The sequence below is a fragment of the Eschrichtius robustus genome, chromosome 2 (genome assembly GCF_028021215.1).
Source record: "Eschrichtius robustus isolate mEscRob2 chromosome 2, mEscRob2.pri, whole genome shotgun sequence".
NCBI classification, from domain to species: Eukaryota; Metazoa; Chordata; class Mammalia; order Artiodactyla; family Eschrichtiidae; genus Eschrichtius; species Eschrichtius robustus.
Window position 1 is genome coordinate 70,045,044 of NC_090825.1, and position 24,478 is coordinate 70,069,521.

The following is a 24,478-nucleotide window of genomic DNA, read 5'->3' on the forward strand; positions in this document are numbered from 1 at the left end:
TAGTTTTACCAGTGTTTAGTGTCCTTGGCATTGAATCAGGAGAATATGATCCCTATACCATTAAAATCCCTATACCATTCAAGCACAAGAAACTAAACTAAAATAAAGTAAAATGAAATAAAAAAATAACAAAATAAACCGTGAGCATATAAAGTGTGAGAGAGACTATGCTTGGTACCAGGATAAAGTAGTGTCAGGCAAAACAGTCCCTGTCCTAATATAGTTTATATTTTACCACTGAGATTATTCAGTTCTTTGGGTTTCTGTTAAATCTTCCAAGACAATTATCAAAAAGTCTGTAATTGCACATGAACGTCTCAAGGACAAGAATTCCATCTTCTCCTTCCTTTAAATCCAATGGAGTGTATTATGTATACAACTTAAATCCTCTATAAATTCTCTTGGGTAGTTGACCCAGACTCAGGATGTGCACATTTCAAAGGCATTTTTGTTCGAGTCTATGAGAACTCATTTATACAAAGGTAAAAGATAGCTTTTGAAAAATGTTCTCCACATTACAGATTGTAGCAAATTGCTCAAGTTGGCCATGCAGCTTACCTTTCACCATGTTAACTAGAAGACCAGCTGCAAAACTGTCAGAAACAAATTACCTGTTAACACATCTACTTCTACCCAGCAAGAATGGAAGATTCCCTCTCCTCTTTGGTGATTCTAATTGTCAGATATTGATAAACATTATTGGGTAAGAAACTATACAAACTGATTCATCTATTAGTACAACTGAGATCTGTGATTTAAAGACTAAGAATAAATTGAAACATCTGTTCTGTTATGGAAATTATTCCTAAGGCAGTTTCAGGTCATTCACTACCAAGTATCTCCTTTATTGCACTCAGCACTGGTATTATTTTCTGATTTGTATCATTCCTAGTTCTATGAAATATGTACAATGCAGCTAACTCTTGATTCACGGAAATAAAGAAGTCTGAGTAAATCAGGGCCCCAGGAGAGTAATCAAGATGATCAAAGAGTTTGAAATCTTGTCTTATGAGGAACAGTCGATGAATCAGTTATGTTGAATCTACAGACCTAGGGAGGATGGGATAACATTCTTCAAGTATTATATTCATCACATGGAAATAGAATTAGACTTGTTATGTACTATGTAATTCAGAAGAGTAGATCAAGGACATTTGAAAGTTACACAGGAGCAGTTAGCTAAACACTTAGACGTAGGTTTAGCTATACACGGCATAAAACCAAAAATATAACCTATCTTAGAGAAGAGAGAATTTTGTTCCTCTCAAGTAAACAAAAATCAGGAAATAAACCATTCAGGTCTTTGGAAGACTCCACAATTAGAAACCCAGGCTCTTGACATCTTCAACATGTGGCTCTAACTCAAAGTCTAAGATGGTCATTCAAGTTCTAGCCATCAAGTCTGCATGATGTCCAGCCAGCAGGAAAGAAAAAAAGGGGGGTGAGAAAGGGTTACAGCTCCTCTCTATTTAAGAATATTTCCTGAAATGTATGTACGAGTCCCATTTATATTCCACTAACCAGAGTAATGTCTATACTCAACTGCAAGAGAGGCTAGGAAATATATATTTAGTCCAGGCATCTGGCTAATAATCAGAATTCTACCACTTAAGAAGGAAAAGAACAGATATTGTGAGACAACCAGTGGTCTCTGCCACATGGGTTTCAAATCAATATAGAAAATGTTTTCTGATGAATAGCTCTAGAATGATAGTTTCTTGGGAAGTTAAATCTTACCCAACACTAGAGCTATTCTCAGCAAAAGCTAAATTGTCACTTGCCAAAAATGCCAAAATGGAATCTAAGCATCTTTAAAGGTTTGGGCTAGGTCACTTCCAAGATTCTAGTAAACCAGAAGACATTAAACTACAGGTAAGACAGAACTATAAACCACTGAATAAACCATTGGATTTACATCCATTCCCCAGCCTAGATTTTATAAAAATTTACATATTAACAAGCATGTTAACTCATTTCAGTCTTTTCCCCTTGTATTAATTTGTTAGGACTGCCATAACAAATTAGACAAGGTGGCTTAAGCAACGGAAATTTATTTTCTTATGGTTCTGGAGGCTGGATGTTCAAGATCAAAGTGTCAGCAGGTTTGGTTTCTCTTGAGGCCCCTCTTGGCTTTCAGGTTCTTGCCTTCCTACTGTATCCTCACCTGGTCTTTGCTCTGTGCATGCACATCCCTGGTGTCACTTCCTCTTCTTATAAGGACACCAGTCATATTGGATTAGGGCCCCGCCCTTATGACCTCATTTAAACTCTTTAAAAGGTCCTATCTCCAAATACAGTCATAGTCAAAGGGACTAGAGGTTAGGACTTCAACATACAAATTGCAGGGCAGGGGGTAAATTCAGTTCATAACACTCTTCATTCTTTTCACACCTGCTCTGTTGTCAAAAAGTCGATGGACACTGAAATAGACAGCAGGAAATAAGTAGGATGGAAAAATCCAAAGTATTGATGTAGTTTGTATAACAAAACAAGAGGCAGTCCCAAAAAGTAGTGAGAGGGGTTGGGGAAATAGTGAAAGGCAGATTTTTGCCAAACCCAACTGTACCATCTTTTTCTCTTAAGTATATCTATTTCTACATCTATTTCTAAATATCAAATATCAGAAATCTGACCAATGTGCCTAGCCTGAGAGAATATTTAGAAAATGTATTAATTACCTTCATCACATACTTTGTCAAAATAACTAAATTTTCATTTAGCTAAGCGATTGTAATTATAACATAATGGTACGTGTGTTTATGAAATTAAACTCTCATTTGAATTTCACAACTCTGTCCTTTGCAAGAGTGAGCCAAGCTTAGCCAATTTCTGTGCAAATTTCCCTAATTAGGGCATATATACTGTCATCATTAATGGATTTCATGGATTCCTTCATTTAACAAATATTTATTGAATGATGTTTATGTACCAGAAACTGTAGCTACAACATGTAAATGAGACCTTCACAGCCCCTGACAGTCCTTGCTCTCAGAAAGCTTATAATCTGGAGAGATGTGGAAACAAATTGACAAGCAATTACCACACTGGATGATAAGAACTCATGGGGGCATGCAGGGGTGCCTCTCCTGGATTTGAGAGGTCAGGGAAGGATTCCTAAGCAATGTTCAGCCAGGCAAGGGAAATGGGATAAAGGTCACAACCTGGTGCTGTTTCTACATTTCTTTTATTCCCAACTTCTTTTTAATTTGAAAATGTTCAAAGCTATAAAGTTTTAAGAAAAGTACAATAAGCATTCCTATTTATTTCACTTAAGTTCACTAATTGTTATGTTTGCCGCTTTTGCAGGATGATTCTGTCTCTCCACATAAGTCCATGTGCACACACACATACTCCAAAATGGGAAAATCAGTTACCTGTATCATGATGTCTTACCCCTAAGTATTTTAACGCTCTCCTATGAAATTTATCACGCCTGAGAAATTTAAAATTAAATCAGTGTCAACTAATATACGGCCCATATTCAAATATCCTGAATTATGCTCAAATTATCACATGTATTTTTTTCTCTTTTAACCAGGATCCAACCAAGGTTCATCCTAAGTGGCCTAGCAGTGACCTAGCAAGAAGCAGGAACAATCCCTCCCTTCAGAAAGAAGAGTCATACCCCAACTTCACTTCCCAAAGAACCAGGAGGCCCAAATCCCCAGCTGTAGGAAGCTGGCGTTTCTCATCACTCCCCCAAACAGCTAGCGCCAATGCTCAGACTCCTCAGTACTTGAGCCGAAAATACTTCCCTCCCAGTCCCCCAACCATCACCCCATGGGCCACTCACACGTTCACCTCACAAAAAGGAATAGCCTCAGAACAACAGGGTCCATCTCCTAGTGCAAAATCAAACAGGGTGATATCAACCGTGCCCTGGCCCAAATACACCCTCCACAGAATGCAAGAGACTCAAGGAAATACGCACTTGATGACCTGGCGCCCAGGAGTTGTAGTCTGACCAAGTGAGTATGCGGTAGTCACCCAGAGCCTTCTGCATGAAAACACCCCTGTGAGACATTTTTAAACGGTTGAAGTTTTTTCCCTGTTCATCTTTGTATTGAGCCTAGCACAGTGCCCGAAATATAGTGGGCCTTTGATAGATGTTTGCTGAATGAGCAAATTACAAAGGGAAGCATAGCTGTTTATCATCTTCCAAATGACCCTACAAAGTGTGGTTGCCCTCCGTAACAGTGGACATTCACAGGTATTTATGAATCTGCATCATACTACAAATATGCAGTTTTACCACCAGTGAATTTCCTCCATCCCAGTTTGCAGTGAATAAAATGCCAGTGTGTTTTCACTGCTTCCCTGCATATGTTGGTAGTAAAATATTCACGACTTAGAGAATTATGCGGTGTGTTTTCAACAGCAGCTTTTGAAAGCCACTTTTTCCATTAAAACTGTCAGTTTGGTAATACAGCCATGATTTCAAAGCAAAGGAGCATTATGGCGCAAATCAAAGACAGAGTACATATTTTATGTTTACATATTCTAGGACCTTCACGGTGTAAAGTCGCTGGATTTTGTTTTAAACTTTATGTAAGTCTCATCCATTTTGGAATTGGAATGCATCACCTTTATTATGAACCAAATAAAACCAGTGTATAATATATGTGGTATTGCTAGGTATTATACTTGCATTATTCACAAGCAACTGCAAGGGGAGACAGTGGCAGTGAGAACTGAAAAAAGCCATTCCCTGTTGCTTTAATTTTTAATTAATTAACCCTTGTGTATCTTCTATCTTCTTTATATTCTGGCAAGATATGCAGATATATCCCCAAAATGTCTGATTACAACGAACTTCTGGTCAGATATTAAAGCTAACCATTAAATTTATAACCATAGGACCTTAAAAGTGAGAGGAAGCTCTGATGCTATTTTTTATTAGTAGAAAATATATTAATATCTCTGACAATTAGTTGTAATAGAAAACTATTACTGGGTTTGTGGTGCAAAGAAAAAATTGCTTGGCAATAAGACAGCCTCTATCTTAATTATATGTTACAATGCATACTTGGGCATGCCCAGTTTGCAAGAAAAAAGTAAAAGGAACTAAAGCTCTTAAAATAACAGTATTTGTCCATAAGTGGTAAGATTCTTCAACAACACATGAAAGGGACAAGATGATAGCCTGTTTAAATAGTTAGGTAATATGCTTCAGAGATTTCCATCTTTAGCAATATGGTGGCAAGTGAGGACTGTATAAATTAAAATATTGGAACAGTCTTGCTGTCTTAGATTCAAATTTGATGGGAACTATTTTATTTAAGCATCTCTGCTGGTCATCCAGACCCCATAGGCAAAAAAAACTGAATAAAAAAGAAATGGAAACATTGCAGCCTCATGATTAAGAATACGGGCCCTGGAACAGGCTGAGTTCATACCCTGGCTCTGCCACTTATGAGCTCCTTTAAAATCCACTAAGCCCCTCTGTGCCCTGCTATCCTGATCTCTAAGTGGGAGCAGCACTTAGTCTGCCTAACCCAATTCCATTCCTGACACCTTTCTCCCTCATCTATGGTAGGTCAAATAGCTAATGACTTGGTTATCGGACTCCTGAACAGCCAGAGCTGATCATATATATGATGTCATTTTGGCTAGAGAGAGATAATGAGTCTGATGGGTGTTATTAGGGAAGCATTTACTTTCCTGTAAAAGGGATGGTGATAGCTGGCTCCACCCTTTCCTCTATCGTCTTGCTTTGAACACAGATGTCTTAAATTGTGGCAACCATCTTGGAACTAGAAGGAAAGGCCTGGAGAATCCTAGAGACACTGGCCTTGACATCAATGAGCCACAGAATAATCATCCATAACTGCCGCCCACCAAACTTTTTTTTAATGTAAGAAAAATAAACACCCATATTTAACTTAGAAGTTGAGCTCTGTTACTTGCAGCTGTAAGCATTTCTAACTGATGCAGTGGGATTAGTAATAACACCTGCTCCATAAGAGTTGTTCGTAAAGATTAAAGGATTCACATAAAGCACCTAGCACAACGCCAGCACAGAGGGATAACTGAGTAAACTATTAGTGGCTAGTAATTTAATCCAGCAGGACCCTTTGGGGCCTTCCTGGGACAGACCTCTCCCGCATATCCTCTGCTTTGGCTCCTCTCTGAAGTACCTAGATAATAGTATCGCATGCATATTTCCTGAGTTTTTCAGTTGCTAAGAACCACCACCAAATGGAAGAAATTAACGACTTGATGATCTTGAGCCTGTAGCCCCCAGACCTGCTAGCGCATAAGGATTAATAATGTCAACCGCCCTGTTACCTCAACATCAACCAGAGAATTGTGTATGAGCTGATCACATAACCCTGGGACACCCCTCCCTCACCTTGCCTTTAAAAATGCTTTGCTGAAATGCTTCACGGAGTTCAGGGTTTGGGGGGGGCATGAGCCACCCATTCTCCTTGCATGGCCCTGCAATAAACCTTCCTCTGCCCCAAACTCCATCCAACATTTTGGTCTGTTTGGCCTCACTTGATAACAGTAATAGTACTATACTAGTAGAAGTAATAGCAGTAGTGGCATTATATTTTAAAACCTGCTAAGAAAAAGAATATACTTCTAACATGGTAAACTTATGTGTGCTGCCTTTGGAGCTGTCTGAGCCTAGAGTAGAGAATACCCAAAGATTCCAGCAAGCCTCGGGTTTAGTTGGCCCTGAAGAGAATCCAGAGCCCTGAAAGAACCAATGTGGTTGCCAAAGGGGCATGGCCTACAACCATGGGTTACCTCAGGCATGGAGAAATCTGGGCCAGCACTAAAATCTGTTGTAAAAGAAACAAAAAGAAGGTAAAGCAGAGCATATGCAATTAAGAATTACAAGAAATTTAGTTTATGAAATATGGAGTTAAAGATTATGAAAGTAAAATGCATATATTAATAACAAGGCTAATTCAATACAATCACATCAAGCAGAAAATGACATGTAACTTATTTTTAAACGGTGTATTTTAGAAAATGTGTTCTTCAAAAATTGCTAATTAGAAGAAGTTTATCTTCCTCTCACCTTAGCCACAAAGAAGACAAATATTTGCTTCTCTATAACCACTACGTAATTCAGGCTAATCATTAGAAGTACACTGACTGCCAGTTTCACTTTGGCAAAAGACAAAGCAAAAATTCAGATCCCTAAGACAGTCACCAAATAACCAAATGGCAAATTCCAAGGTATCAAAACAAAATTTTTTCCATAAAAATGCAGCACTTTGTTTCAGAGCAGTGAGTCCATTTCTGAATGGCAGAGAACCTAATGCTCTGATAGTCTTCACTACAGTGTTTACAAGACTTCGCTTGCTATTACTGCAGGCAGAGGAAATAGAAGGCAACAGCAACTAAGCAGCAGGGTAGGAAGAAAAGCTGATGAAAACCTGCACTGGTCTTGCCCACACATCCACAGAGAGACTGCTTCCATTTCCCATGCCCGGTACTGGTCTCTGCCACTGAGCGGCAGGATACTAGATATAGGCTTATTCCAATGCCTACAATCGCTCAAGTCGATAATGTGCAGTGTGAAATAAACAATATGATGTAATTCCCCAATATCGAGTTGGCCCTTCTGGAGAAGAGATTCATTTCCTGTCTTCTGAGTAAACAGTGTGCAATTCAAAGCTCTGTGCCACGCTGGCCCATTAGACAGAGCTGTCCCAGAGCTGGCAGCACAACTGTTAACAAACACAGTGCCCCTTTCTCCTTCCTTCTTATTCATAGTGGTGTAAGGACGAGTTGTTAGCTTTAACTTTGAGCTTCCTGGCATTGGTCCATTTGTATCACCACCCTGGCATTATTTGAACAGTGTGCTTCATATTTATGAGCTTACAAAATTTCTGGTCTCCCGCTTCTGCCATTCTTAAGAACCATCAAGGGAAAAGGGTGTGACCATAAAAGCTACTGTGTAACAAACCTCATTCAAATGCAGGCAGGGTATTGGGAATCTTAATTCTATTAGAGCATGGACAATGAATGTATTTGTGTTAGTTACTTTCCCACTTTGAGGTTAAACAAACCAGTGAATGGGACTCCGGGTGGCATTGGATGACGCAGGCAGACAAATGCCAGGGAGCATTTTAAAAAAGCAAGTCTCTTTCCTGCCTTCCCATGACTTTTCGGCAATTTGGATTCCGTAAGTGGAAATGAATAGCTCCAGTCCTCCAATATCTTCATTCAGCAGTTCGGTTCTGAGGGTCACGTGATGCATTTATCTCTATGGCTGCTTCTAAGAAAATGTACCCCATTCAATAAGGGTCTGAATAAACTATAGTAAATGTGTTCCGTCTACTCTTAAATTGGTATCCTTTCCTGAATAAAGTTCTCATTTGCAATAATTGCCAGACTGAATAACTTGCCCACAAACCTCCTACTAATGCCACCACAAGCCTTCTTTCCCACAAATGTGATTAACTGAATAGAGTTGGATTTAAAACGCCACCCATACACACACGTGCCACACCTCTGATGATGGTATAGGCTCCAATACAGGTCCTCCTCCATTGCAGCCTCCACCGTCCTTAATAAGCATCACTTATGCCAAAGAGGCGCTGCCACACACTTTCTCTAGCACCCACCCAAAACTTTTACCTCACACAGTTACTATGTCTGGGATCCAGCATGATTTTTAAGTAAAACTGGAGTAATATGGCTTCCATTTGCTTATTTTTCTGAAAAATCTTCAGGTAGAGGATCTGGTACAGGATATGGGCACTAGAAATTTGGGTGGCATCCCCTTATCACATTATATTGCCAATAACCTGCATTGCAGACCTGAAGCGGTGTTGACCACAGCAAGCATTATTTAACAAGTAGAAGAAGAGCACTAAGAATTATACCCTTCCAAATCAGGCAGGTGTGGACTAATCAGACTGAATACAGACAACAGCAGTAAGAATAAAGAAGTTAACATAGTTGACATAGTATAAGAATATCCTTGGTGTGTCGGGGTTTTCACAGACCTTCAAATCCAGTAGGAATCGCTATAGATTCAACAGTCTACCACTTGCTTCAAGAAATCACTCCCCATACAAAGGGATATTCATTCCATTCTTAAAATTTCACTAGAGAAGGAGAACGTAATATAAATCACCTCAATTACATGCACTGGTTCTAATTTGCAATAAATTTTAAAATTTTTTCTAGGACTCTTGGTTTGCATTGGTTCTCACCTAACTGACATTCAATATTTATGTTATCGTTGATGTTTCAAAAAGTAGTTATTAACATTAATATAAAGCTTGTTTTTTAAAAAAAAAGAAAAACTATGTGTTGTCAAGATTCTAGTCAAAATTTTATCCTTCAAATTTGCTAATCACTTAGGATATCATGAGGGCATAGAGAAAATACCAATTTGAAGTTTATCTGCAGCTGGTCCCATGGGAATTCTGCCACTCGTTTTTTGTCAAAGACTTAGAAAAATACATCATTTTCTCAATAGGCCTAAGAAAAACAAATACAAAAGCAAGACAAGAAAACTGGCCAAAAGTATGAAAATCTCTCTCAAGAAATGGTAAAATCCTTAATTCCAGACCTCTGGGCTCCTAGGTTTTTTTGTTTTGTTTTCAGTTTCTAAGAACTATAGTTACAATGTTTGCTCTCGGATCTATAAAGAAACACTATGATGAATTAACTGGCAGTTTGTAATCATAAGGAGAGATTCCGGCTTAAAAATGAGCTAGGAAGCCCATGACGATTATGGCTGTTAAAGTTTGTCATTCAATACAGTCACTTTTAATAAGTTAGAAATATATTTAGCAATAAACTCCATCAGGATAGAAAATAAGTTATGATCTTTTTAAGCAGATAGAGACAAAATCTACAGAAGCAAGTGAACAAGAGCTGTATAACTCTGACCCAAAACACATCTTTGTCTGAAATACACAGTTAACTTATGCAGAAAACAGCATCACGTATTGGTGCTTGAAAACCCTCCCAAGAGTTCAGGGTTAAAATTTCTGAGTCCTCTGGCTTCTGATCTTAAGTTTTTCCAGAAATGCTAATAAACATAAATCCATATTTGTAGAACGGTGGAAATTACAGAAACAAAAGTATTTTAACCAGGTTTAAACTAGAGCAGTTTATCTCCACTTTGTAAATCCCAAGAAGCATGAAATACTTTCCTACATGTCTTCTCCCACCTCAAAAGGGCTGCTCTTCCAGTCAAAATAGCATATAATATTTGGCTATCGGATAACTTCCACCTGCCAGTTTTATCAGGATTTGGGGCCTACCTATATCACAGTCCTCCTGTGTCAGTGAAAAGTCAGATGCAAATGCTTGCTCGGCATGATATATCTCTGTTGCAGTTTAGACAAACGCATTTAAATTTTAACGTCCCTCGGGTCAGGGAGTGTACTTAGGCATTTTTTTTTATAGTATGTAACAAATACATGCACATTTGAGAACCTAATAATTTTTCATTATGATAGAAGCCCCAAACAATAAAATCTTCATACATAGAAAATAGGCAGAGCATGAACAGTGACTATGGCAGTTTTTGTTTTTTCAACCAAGTCAACCAACAAAAGCAGGCCTGTTCTTCTTGAGAAAGTATTTCAGCCCCAATTCCTATTTAGCCCTTGACCTCAAATGTGACTGACAAGTGGAATGGTGAGCTGGGAATGCGAGCAGACACCTGGCCACTGAGGAATGGACAGGAGCCAACAGCTCCTTACACAGAAAACTACTAAAACAGCCATTGTAGAATAACGACTTTTCATCACCTGGGTCAGATACAAGCCAATGACCTAGAGGTGAAAGGCTGTCCATCAAATTCCAGTTCCCACTTCCCAGGTCCATTCAGTTCCATCTATTCAATTTTAAGGACTCTCTTCTATAGGTTTGTGCAGAAGAGGCTATGTGATTCAATAGTGTTCAGACTGTTATTATTTATGGGATGAACTGAAAGGATTATAGATTCGATCACAATTAAGTTCCCCCCTAATGAATCTGCAGGCTTTAAATAATCTTCTCAAAGTGCACATCACTTTTCTTTTCTCCTTAGACGCTCTTGAGAGAAGGCACACTGGGTGATTTCAATGGTAGACACTCTCAGCCCTGAAGTGGATTTGACACGTAGACGAGGCTACTAAGCCCAAGACAGTGAAGTCCACACTAGTTGCAGTGTTCCTGATGTGTGAGCACGTATTCATAAATTAGCGGCCTTAGTGTTTAATTTTCATGCAAGTACTTATGTGTTTACTAAAGATTAGCATTTTAATTAGTCTATACTTTTCTCTCAGACAACTGGCACGAAGAGTATTTGCAGATACCTAAGAGGATGCAAAGTAAAAAAAAAAAAAAAAAAAAAGGGTCACAGTTTTATTCAAAAATCCTAATTAGCTAGTCATTCCCTTAGCATAAAAAAAAATGACATGAAGTTAGGTAACCACTGAGATTTTGTATTTGAGGGTTTTGGTTTTTTTTTTTTTTTTAATTTTACTTATTTTTAAATTTTTTTAACTTTACTTATTGGTTAGTTTTGGTGGGTTTTTCTTCTCAATTATAACTCTCTAGAGAGTTCAGCAAAAGTCTTTTCTCTCAGATCTCTCTGTATTGTGTATTTGGGTCATGCTTGGAATATTAAACATTTTGTCTCCTCCATTTGAGAGTGTAACATCATGAAGTGGCTTTAATTTAGTTAATTTCTGAGAGACAACAAAAGAAAATGATTGAGATACTTCAGCTCTGTTTCAAGTCTTTTTGCTGCAATTGGGTAAAATCTTTATTGTGAGGCTCTTTTAATGGAACACATGAAAAAGTGAAAAAGTTGCTAAGACATGACAAGAATCCTGAAAGAAACAGAGGGGCTTCACCTGGAAATGCTCACACTGATGGTCATTGCAACGAATTTAGTCCCTTAAAATTCCTGCTAAGGTCTTTTTCAGAGGCTGGATGTAGTTAGTCACGGGACACCAGCAAATCATTATCACAGGGGACTTCACCTTCGCCCCTGTTACCAGGTCATTAAAATTGAAAGCTTTTAAAAATTCCCCCACTTTTCTGTTTTTTCCGAGTCCAACTTCTTCTATTCCCTACTTGATAGTTTTCATTTTGTTCAATAATATTTTCTACTTTAATTGTCTTGTTCTGATATTACTTCCAGATAATAGTATGAGATTTGTACTTGCTTTGTAAATTTTTTCTTGCAAATTTTCTAAAACATGCTTGGGAAGCATTGCTTTTTGCTCATGAATCATTTGTTTCAGAGGGCCTAGAATCTATGCATTGACCAATGTTTAATAGGAAAAATCTGAGGTGTTAAGAATGTATCTTTAATACCATAAAAGAAATTTTTGCTTTGCATTATTTTTTCCATGTAACAGTTAATTTGAAGGAAAAGAAAAAAAGATGATTTTAAAAATTAGCCATAGAGATGAGCATGGAAGTAGCCTATGACGTAAATGTCATATAGACTTTTTAAAATGTATAATGCAATCTGATCATCTTCATTGGCATAGTTACAACTAGCTGTCACATATATATATATTGTATGGTGTTACATACAACCATGTGGGGTTGTTATAATATGTAACATGACAGGATACACAGTAAATGGCTCTCTGAAGAGGGCAGAGAGACATCAAAATTTTCGTGAAAAATAGAACAAATGAAAGGGCAAGTGATTAAAAATAGTTATTCTCTCTCCTTTCATAAGATTAATCAGAAAATAAAGCCTCCAAATTTGGGTCCCCTGCAGTAGCCTTTTTAAAAACTGAAGTGTCTGGGGGAAATCTCAACACCCATATGAAGACCCCATCTACTTTATAAAGTACAATGACCCCTCATTTTTAGCATTGAAAGGGGATAATTTTTTCCACACAAATGAATCTTGGCATCAAAACTTTTGTTGACTTCAACTCTTTAAACTCCTTCTGAATTGTACTTCATACTTCCTTGCCTTCTTAAACTGATTACACCGATGTAATCATTTTGGTGACTTGGAGTCATAATAAACATCAATTATTGTGCAGTAAGACTCTTACTGGCTATGGAGTTTCTGTCTGAAAAGAAATTCTTCCGTACAGCTATTTTTAATTTCTTCTATTTATCTATTTAGCTGCATCCTCAATTAGTTTCAGTAGACCAATGATCTCTAGAGAAAAGAGGTATTCATATATTCAAAGATAGTTAAAACTCAATGCACTATCTTCTGACCACCTGATCTGGTCATTTTTAATCCCCAAGGAATTAACCACCCCATGATCATCTTTTTTCCTGCTACATTTATAAACAATCACTGGTTAACAACAGATTCTTATCTTAGAAATAAGGAAAAACTGCAGCTGATTGACATCAATCTTAACCTGCTACTCATGCAGTCACTTTCAAGACACTGAAGGACACTTTGGGACCTAGGCTAAGAAAACGTAAAAAACACAACCACTGATAGACACTGTGTGTACAAGCAGTCTGCACCTGCATATGACATTAGAATAGTAATAGCAACACAGCTTAAATGTTTTGAACTGTCTCAGCAAATGAATATCGAAGTGCCAGCGAGTCAAAACTAAAACTCACAGCCCTTCTACCCTAAGCGGTACGCAGTCTGTAAAGCATAAATTATTATTTCTCTAAACACAAGTAATTTCTCATGTAAGATGACCAAGAGCAATTCACAACCCTCTCTAGAATGAAGTGCTTATCCAGAAAATAAAGAAACCCACCAACTTTACATAACAAGATGAATAAATGTTTGGTAACCCCAAAATTGCTAAGTGCCCTATATAATACCACTTGGTGGCCAGACTGTCATCTTTGACTCAGTTTCTTCTGCATCTGTGGAGTTGGGGCTACCTAGAAAGGGACAATTCCAGTCTTGTTTAGGGAGCTAATAGTGATTTGAAAATGTGGTAAATTTATCACTTCAAATTAGATAATATATGCAAAAAGGCTATGAAAACTTGTAGAGCATCATGGTAATGATTAAAGTCAGTAAAAAAAAAAGGTATTTATAAAATATACTTTGATACAGACACATGCTGGATATATTTCACTGCTTTATACTGTTTTTATGCATAAAATTTCAGTTGTGAATGTTATTTTACAAAGTAATATACCAAAAAATATAGTATTGATAGAAATGTGAAGTGAATCCCCATAACAATAGCAATAAGAATGTGAGGGCAATAAAATATTTGTGAAAGTAAACCTCTTGAGGCTTTCTCCAAAACTTCCATGAAACTTCAAAAATGGATTCAATAGGGCTTCCCTGGTGGCGCAGTGGTTGAGAATCTGCCTGCTAATGCAGGGAACACGGGTTCGAGCCCTGGTCTGGGAAGATCCCACATGCCACAGAGCAGCTGGGCCCGTGAGCCACAACTACTGAGCCTGCGCGTCTGGAGCCTGTGCCCCGCAACGGGAGGGGCCGCGATAGTGAAAGGCCCGCGCACCGCGATGAAGAGCGGTCCCCGCACCGCGATGAAGAGTGGCCCCCACTTGCCGTAACTAGAGAAAGCCCTCGCACGAACCGAAGACCCAACACAGCCAAATAAATAAATAAATAAATAAAGTAGATTAAAAAAAAAAATGGATTCAATAATTTTAACAATTAAAAGGAAATTGCTTTCAAAGAAAGGAAGAACAGCTTCATACAAGTAAGGTGATAATATATTCCTGGGGGAAACAGAACCTTTAAGTCTTCCAACCCATAGTCCCCTACATGCCCCTTTCCACTAGCTCCTTTTCATTTTTAGGGTGTCAAAATAGGTATCACTCCTTCAGGTAACTTTCCTTACAGTGTCCCTCTGTGAACAGCCTGCATTTCTTCTTCCACGACATTTTCCCTATGTTATGGCCATTGCTTCTTTCTCTCCCCCAATAAACTGTAGAAGCTCTGGAAAGACTTTGTCTTGCGGTGTCAAAAACAATCTGCTGAATTAATAAACAGTAGGCCCTGTGCTAGGAAATAGGAATACAAAGAATACAGCAGAGTTCTTGACCTCAAGGAGCTTGCAGTCCAGTGAAAGAGGCCCTCCAACTCAAATAAGAGGAATATCCATGGTAAGTATCAATAGAATGAAAGAGATGTTAGAGCAGAATGTCAAGAGAGACTTTCTGGAGAAAGGGAGTAGAGAGAAGAGAGAGCCAACCAGCAAGTCACAGAACCCATCTGGACTAGATCCCCCTCATAGTAGAACTCTAGCAAATTTTAAATTGAGATCATAAATGTCAACATAATTATTTAGAATTGAGTTACAGGAAAAGCTGAAAGAGAAGTTCTAGAACATTGCTAAACTGTTTCTCAAAACACAAGCATCCTGGTAGAACAGGTAACAGTTATTTAGAGAAAAAAAAGATTAAAAAAATCTTTAGCAAAGATACTTGGGAAATATTGTTACGAACCAGACTCGTTTTGCCCAACACACAGCAAGCCAGAACGCTGAGATGCGGAGGTCTGCAGCAGTTTTTTCCGCAAAGCAAACAAGCGAGAAGGCAGAAATACAAGCCTTAGATCTACTTCTCCCGAAGGCAAGAGGCTGGGGTATTTATGAGCTAACAAATAAAGCGGCAGGGCGGTCTGAGGCATGGGGGGCGTGGAGGGCGTGAGGGACATGGGGAAAGGTGATTGGAAAAAGGTGCAGTAATTGGTAGTCAGTAATTGTGGTTTTGCTCAGATGTAACTAAGCTACAGGCCTATGCACGTTCAAACGTGGAGACTCTTATTTTGATCTAAGGGTGGAGTTTTCAGCCCTGCACTGTCAAATGGTCACTATGCGGACACTCAGGCATGCCCAGTTGGAGGGTCAGTGGTCCTATCCAGTCTTAACCAGCTTAGCTCAAACTAGACACAGCTGACTCCAATTCCTGGAAAACACCTCGGGCTACGAGCACCTTGGAGGACGTGGAAGTCTTTTGTAACAACAATTAAAACAACCTGTGAAAGCAGGTGAACTAGATTTGACTAGTGATTACCCACGGTTTCAATATTACATCATATACTTCAACAGGGGGATTCACAGGGCTCATTAGATTAATACAGGCTCTAAGTAGCCCTATGGGAAAGAAACTTGTTGAACTTTCTCTTAAGCCAAGTTTTCCAAACTTACTTCATCAGAGAACCATTTTTTCACAGACCACCACTGCCATCTCAATGGATATGATTTGAAAACGCTGATCTAGACATGCATACATTAGCTACATGTTGCCTTCTTCATCAACATCATGTAAATTATTGCTTTTATTAGAGTATAATGTTTCAAAAGATGTGTACAGCATCAGTGAGAATCACTTCAGAAACTATAGCTAGGGATAATTAGATCTAACTTTCTCATATACATGTAAACCATAGTTAACACTTTATAAATTTTATATTTATATATTAGTTCCCCATATAAAAACATAAAAAATTTCAGCATTTAGCAAAGGGGATGTGGGACACATGTGCCCAATTCAATTTTCATCCCTAATTCTGAGACAATGGAGGCACAATCTCAGTGACTTCCTGTGCAACCCTGAGCAAGTCTCTCTCTGTCTGGTCTCTATGAGAAAGGGAAGACCTGACCTGGACTGTTCCTGGATGCTCTGGCATCACAATCATCCCACATTGATGCTTTAATATACATGTTCCTTTACATAGCCAATTTTCATAATTGAAAACATGATAATCATTAATTTTTAATTGTTTCTTTTTATTTTAATCACCCCTCCAGTGTTAACAAAAGTCTTTGGTGGATAGAAATGTTTAAAAAATGCTTTTGGGGCTTCCCTGGTGGCGCAGTGATTGAGAATCTGCCTGCCAATGCAGGGGACACGGGTTCGAGCCCTGGTCTGGGAAGATCCCACATGCGGCGAAGTAACTAGGCCCGTGAGTCACAACTGCTGAGCCTGCGCGTCTGGAGCCTGTGCTCCGCAAGAAGAGAGGCCGTGACAGTGAGAGCCCGCGCACCGCGATGAAGAGTGGCCCCCGCTTGCCGCAACTAGAGAAAGCCCTCGCGCAGCAACAAAGACCCAACACAGCCATAAATAAATAAATAAATAAATTTTTTTAAAAGTGCTTTTGGTCTCTTAAATGATTGCCTGGGCATGTTGTGTCAATCCATGGTGGACTGCTATTTTCACTCATGTAGGAAAATTTTGTTTCTAACAGTGGGCCAAACTACTAAAGATTTTTAGTTCCACTTCGGTTCTAGAAAAACTGTATTTGTTCCATCTTAGTCTTTAAGTGTAGATTACATAATGTATTCCTAAATTAAGTTATAAATTGAACATCTAATCATGTTTGCACAAAAAATCAAGAACGTGTCTTCAGCTGATAGGAAAATTTAAAATAGCCCTGTAAGTATAGGTTTTTCCCCATCCAAAAGACAGAATTAGTTTCTCAGAGATTATCACTCTGTTTTTCAGAAGACACCAGGAGATAACATTAAATGACGAAAGATATGAGGGCTATAGAAATCCAAAAGCTGAGAACATAGTGAAGACTAGGTTCTTCAGACAAAATCTGAAGCAGATCAGAAGGTAATTAACTGGATGAGAGAAACTGTCCTCATTATCTGTTCCACCGAAGGTCAGTATGACAAACTCATGTTTAGGCAAATTGAGGTAACAGTGATTCTTGAATATTTATAGATTATGAGTCTCAAAGGTGAAAAGGTTTGGTTTGGTATATTTGAGGCCCATAAAAGAACATTACAGTCTATTGCATTCCTCTGAAGGCAAGTTAGGTAGGCTCCCATATGGCCCTTTTTTTGAGAGTTCTATGCTTGGGAAACGGAATAAAATTTCAATTCTGGCCCATAAATCCAAAGTGGTTTTTCAAGGTTCGAAATTCTTAGTCTTTTTGAATTACAAGTCTGCCCTGCTTTGGCACTGGATGGCATTCATGACTGCTGTCAAGGTGAGATAGAAATTGATGGATTGAAAGACCATGTTTCTTTAGCCTGTGTCATTCAGACTTTGCTGGAGAGGGCTGGGCTTTATTATGTGTTCATTAGTTCTAGGACTATGGGGCCATGGTTGATGTCTTTTACATTGATGAATCCCCTGATTCACTTATGAGGTATTAGAGATGAGAAAACCCAGGCAGCCTGGTTAACCCTCACTATAAATGAAATAATCTGTGTCCTACGAGTGCCCTCTTTAAAAAGTAGCATAGTTTAAAAGTTTTTATTCTTCCACGTTTGCCATATTCAGAAATAATGTGGTAATAAAGAAAGCCTGGAGTTGTCAGCCTCCAAAAATAAAAGAATATTGACAATTGTAAGGAAAAATAAATGTTCTAAGAGTAAAAGATCATCTTTGGAAAATTTTCACCTATAAGATTAGAGGAAAGCTATACCCACTTTTGTGAGAAGTATCATCTGAGAAGTAAAAATTCCCAAAGAAGAATCCGTTAAAAATGGTCATAGCCAAGAAAGGCAGAAAATGACTGCAGGGTTGAATTTAAGAGTAGAAAACAGAGACCTGCCATAGAGGGAGTTTGGTAAGACCCCAGTAGCATGACTCTGGGGCCAAAGATAAATGATGGTAGAAATTTCTTGGTGAGTTTATCTTGGAGATTTGAGAGTTGCAAATCATAAAGAAACTGGAATGTGATAAAACTATTAAAGTTAGAGATGAGTTATCAAGCTCTAAAAGTCATACAGTGGACCCCATAGTCTTAGAAAATTGTAGGCAAGGCTAATCTTCTAGTAATACCCAGAGAGCATGGTGTGTATTTTTTAATAGCCTGAATCCAAAAGAGGGAGTTAGAGACTATTCAGAAAACAGGAGACAGGTCAAATAGCATAGTTTGTAACAGTGGCTTTTAACCTTCTTCATTGCCACTTCACTCACCTGGGAAACTTTTAACACATACTCAAGCCCAACCCTCAGAAATTTGGATTTTGGATCCAGGTTGGGTCCCCAGGCAACCCTGCTTCTTAAGTGCTCCCAAGTGATTCTAAAGTGCTGCCAGGGCCGAGAATCCCTGGGTGACAACAGGGAATTCTTTAAATTGAAATACCATCATTTTCAGAATAACAAACACATGGCAAAGTGGCTGCCCTAAATATTCAGACTTGGAAACTAGCTAGTTCTCACCTACCTTTCTAGCCTTTTTTTTCCACATTCACTCCTCACTCTAACTATTCTTCCCACTATCCTCCAAATACACACAGATTGTTTATGCCTCCACTCTTCTTCCATGATGACTCTTCTGCTTCTAATACATTTTACCTGTCCAGTTTCCTCTTCTCCAGCTGGTGAATTATACTGTTTTGAAAGGTTATTTGAAAGTCACCTTTTCAGTGACATTTTCTCAGGAGTCTTCTTTTCCTTTCTCCATGATTCCATAGTTCTTTATTCAATCCAGAAGCCTACCACATCCTATTGTATTATAGTTCTTTGTTCAGTTATCCATACCTGGGAGACTAGCTACAACACTTGCAACCTCTACTGACAGCTAGTCCTTTGGCAGCAGTATTTTGAACACATGTTCTTACTTTCTCTGGCTGTGGTTGATTGGATCATGGTTGGCAACTGATCCAGTCCCAATCATCCCAAGGATAAGCAATGAGGCATGAGCCAGGATTCCAATGCAGGTTCAACAGATCCCAAAATCTGTGTTCTTTGTTCTGTGTTTCACTGCCAGTTTTTTTTGTATAATAAAAATATCTATAATAAGGGTAGGATAGATCATTAAAAATAACATGTTTATCATAGAAAATTTAGGAGATAAAAATCGGCTAAAATAAAATTTAGATTACCTATAATCTCATAATCCAGAGACAATTAAATTTTTAACATTTGGGATATGAGACAAATTGTTAATTTGGGGGAACTATAGATATAAAATTTTATATATATACACATACAGAGAGAGAGACAAAGGGAGAGACAGAGGGAGATAACGTTGGTTGTATATAGTAGGGAAAAGATATTTTTTAATTATGTATATAATTAACACTCAGGGAATGAAATATTCTTTTACAAAATAGTACACAATACTACATAATAGTCTATATTATGGAATTATCTTGATTTATTGTTGGACATTTACACTATATCGAATTTTTATAGGTAATAGTGCAATAAATATCATGGTTAAGTCTTTGTATTTATTCTTAGCTATTTTAAAAGACATATTAATAAAAACTGAAATCTGCGTTAAAGAGTACATATACATACTTTAAGGATTTTTCTACAAATTGATCAGCTTCCAGAAGGCCTGTGTGCCCATTTCCCCACATTCTCTTCAGCACTTAATACACAAACTTTAAAAAAAAATCTTGGCCAGTTTTGTAAGTGAAAATGATATCTCACTGTTTTAATTTTAGTATCTTTGATTATTATTCTGAGTATTTTTTCTTTTTTGAGGAAAGTCATTTTTATTTCTTCACTGTGAACTTATTCCTTTAGCTTCTCTTCTTCTTGAATTGTTTTACTTATTGATTTGTAAAAGCTCATTATGCAGTGGTGCCATTAACCCTTTTCTGACATATATGTGAAAATATTTTTTTTCTTATTTTATAATGTACACTTTTATTTTATTTAAGATGCTTTCTGATCCGCAGACAATTTTGTTTCCTATTGAGTTAAACCTATGAATTTTTTCTGTGTTGGCTTCTGCTTAGGGATCATTCTTAAGATTTTTCCTTGCCCCAAAATAATTTAAATATCTACCTTACGTGTGTGTATGTATATGTGTGTGTGTATGTTTCTGATTTTTCTGGGTTTTTAATTATGTTCCATTGATCTGCCTGCATTCCTGTGCTGACCTACTCTGTTAATCATTATAGTCTTGCCAAATTATTAAGTATCATTTAGAGCACTCTTCCCTTTTATTAATACTTTTTTTAATTAACTATTATTGCTTGCTTATCCTTGCATATAAATTGGAATATCCTAAAAATTCCTTTGATGTTTTAATTAAAATTTAATTAGATTTAGATATTAACTTGAGATATAGCACCCCATTTTGATCTCAGTCATTGAAGATAGTGCCTGAAACACAGTGAATTCTAAATGAATGATAAATGTTACTTAATTTAAACAGATCACTTTACCAGTTTATACAGTTAGTATGTCAGGTCTGTCCCCCACAGGAATGTAAAGTATATATCTATATGTATATATCTTTATTTGTATTTTGTTTTACATCTATATCAATAGAAATATTCAACCAAACTGGCATGATTTTTGGGGGTTAACTGTATGAGTAAATAAAGTAGTTCATTAAGCGCTTCAGTATTAATCATCAAGGCAAAGGCCAAATTCTTTTGTTATTACTGGACTATCTCTGTAATTAAAAAATTTAATTAACCCCACTAACTTGGGTTTGGATGAACAATATTCTTGGTGAGGTGGACAGAATTCTCTGATGGCCCCCAAAATTTCTACTCCCTGGTGTCCACACACCCTCTACCAGTTAGTCAATCAAACAATACCCCAGCTAGGTACTGCTCTGAAGGGCTTTTGCAATTATAATTAAGTCCCAAATCAGTTGATAATCCTCATTAGACCTGACCTAATCAGGTGAACCCTTATAAAGGAACAGGGCTTTTCCTAAAAAAGAGAGATTCAAAATGTGAGATGGATTTGACACAAGGAGGTTTCTCGATTGCTAGTTTATACACAGAAGGAACCACAGGGCAAGGAATGTGGGTAGCCCTAGAAGCTGAAAGCAGCCTCCAGCTGATAGCCAGCAAGGAAATGGAATCTTCAGTCCTGTGACCACAAGGAACTGAATTCTGCCACAACCAACTGAGCTTGGAAGAACAAAGGCCACAAACATGTTGATTTCAGGCTGGTGAGACCCTGAGCAGAAAACCCATTCTTACTGTGCCAGACTTTTTACCTACAAAACCATGAGCCAAAAAGTGGATGTTGTCTCAAGCTAAGTTTGTAGTCATTTGTTATGCAACAACAGAAAACTAATATCCTTGAAATGCAACTTGACTCCTACTTCATTATTATCCCAGATCTAAAGATATTAATGTGACTTAAATCCAACAATAACTTAATTGCCCTACTGGTCAGAATTGGATACATCAAGAATCACTATCAAAACCAATATAGAATATTTGCAGTAAGGCAAAAAGTACTAGACTAGAAGGGATTCAGCAATCCATATTGCCATTACAATAACAGGATGTGTCAATGGCATCCATCATGCTCTAATGTCTTTAATAATGAAAAACATGTGAGAGTTTAAAAAAATCTCTAAGTGTTCTGCACCTAGGCAAGGCCTTGCTGATTAAACATTTTAAAGTTATCTCTTATCTACATTCTATACCCTCTCATGATCTACCTCATCCTCTAATGCAATTGAGAGAACAAACACTGGGGAACTACAAGTCACACTTTTTTTGTAAAGTGTGTTTCTAGAATAGTGACATCTCAGTGGCTCCTTAGGCCCTTCCAAACACGTGATTGACAAAAGCCACTATTCAAGAAGGTTCTCACGTGCATTACATATTAGAAGTAAGGAACAATACATGGAAACAGCAGAAGAGTTTCATTTCTTTTCAGAGAAGAGAAGTGTTTTAAAGGTTTCACCTTGGTCAAATGATTTCAGTCTTCCTATACAGGAAAATGCCGAAGCAGATACACTAAGGCATAAGCTATCACAATCAGTGAGTGAAGCTCACCTATTCTATTGAACAGAGAAGTACCTCTTACGCATAAACACATGGCATGTGCACGCACATGTGGCAGCTCAACAAAACCTAAATGAAAAAAGAAAATGACCATGGAAAACTTGGGCATATAAGGACATTATTTCCTTTACACAAAGCATGCTTCATTCTTTGGGGACTCCTCCAAAAAACTGAAGCCGTCTCTTTAATTGGCTTAGTTGTGTTTCAAACGAGGTTACTTTTTGTGGCAGCAAGTTCATGCTTTCTTCCCTAGTAAAGTAGTTCTGAAAATAAAAGAACTCTCTTTAGCCAACATCCCTTCTATCAGTAAAGAACAGTGTAGCTTCTAGTCAACGACCTTAACCTCTCTTCTTCATTTGCTGGCCTTTTACGGGGATTAGTGGCTCTTTGAGTTGAGTCTCTATAGTAGCTTATCACCTCTGACAATGGAAAATCAGGGCTTAGACTCCTCTTTTGAAAGGATGAACACAAATATCACCTTTATGGTGCAAGTTTAGGATACTGGTGCAGGCTGATGTATATAATGAGTCTCTTAACCCTCTGTACCCTTCATGCAAGCTCCTGAGATAAAAAATTACTTTACTCTGGCTTTCAACTAAATTGAAACTACAGGATCTAGCCTGATAACCACCACCAAACCAGTTAAAGAAATGTCATGTTGCATGCAGACTAACTTTATAGGTAGTGCAGCAATACAAGTGAAAGGAAGAGGAAGCAATCCCACTTCTACACTATAAATTCTTTTTCTTCTGCCAAGGAACAGGATGGGGCCGCCCTGCCCAAATCCTCTTCAAATGTCACCCGATCTATGTTGAATCATGGTATTCTTGTAAACTCATAGTTCCACTCTGGAGCTACCCTAAACATAATTTTTTTTAAAAACCATCTTACTATAATAATGCCTTCAACCACCTGTTTGAATAAATGATAAAAGGAAGCAAACTTGAACTAGAGTGTGAATTATTTTTCTATTTCCCTAATTTTTTAAATCTAAATTGAACCTAAATCATATAGTCATACTGACTTGGGTTTTGGGTCCAAATGAAAATTTTTAAATCTCCATAGTAAATGCTAGTTGGTTTAAGGAAAAAAAAGAAAGTCCGAAAAACATTTGGTTTTCTTTCTCTCCAAAATCCTTGATGGAAGATGATTGGAGTGATGTGCAGTCAGGGTAATGGGAGAGATAACAAAGGGATTATTGTAGGTTTGAAAATCTACCACTGACCACTGCAAACCTGAAGAGGCTGTGAGAGCTTCGCGGGGCACTCACAGAGATCCAGGAAGGTTGTTTGGGACTCAAGTCTGTTTCTTTCTTTCTTTTTTTAGAAAACGTAATGGAAATGATGCCTGTCTGTGTTTATGACCATTTCCCTGAAAATCTAGGGAAATACATGCTTTTGGCCAGAAATTGACTTTTGGTAACTTAGCCTCCTGATGGAACTTGAAAGAATGCTTCTACATTTCCTGAATATCCTAAAATGATGTCTGGAATGATGGACTTTATTCTGGAAAAAGAAAATCAGAAGTAAATTGGTACCAGGAAGGTGATCCTCTAAAGAACCTGGATATTTGCACTAATAAACTAAAGTATAATATTATCACTTTTTATAGATCAACCTCTTTAAAGTAATAACCTATCTCAACTGAAACCATGCAAGAAAAAGGGTCATATATTTTCATTCGGCTTCTCTGTGCCAGGCCCTTCACGTACATGATCGCATTTAATTCTCACAATATACCTGAGAGGTAAGTAGTATTATCCCCACTTTATCAAAGAGGAAATCAAGGTTCAGGGAGGTTAAATGACTTATCCAAAGTCATACAGCCTGTAAATAGCAGAAGCAAAAGTTAACCCTTAATCTCCTGCTATTGATTTTATAACATGAGAA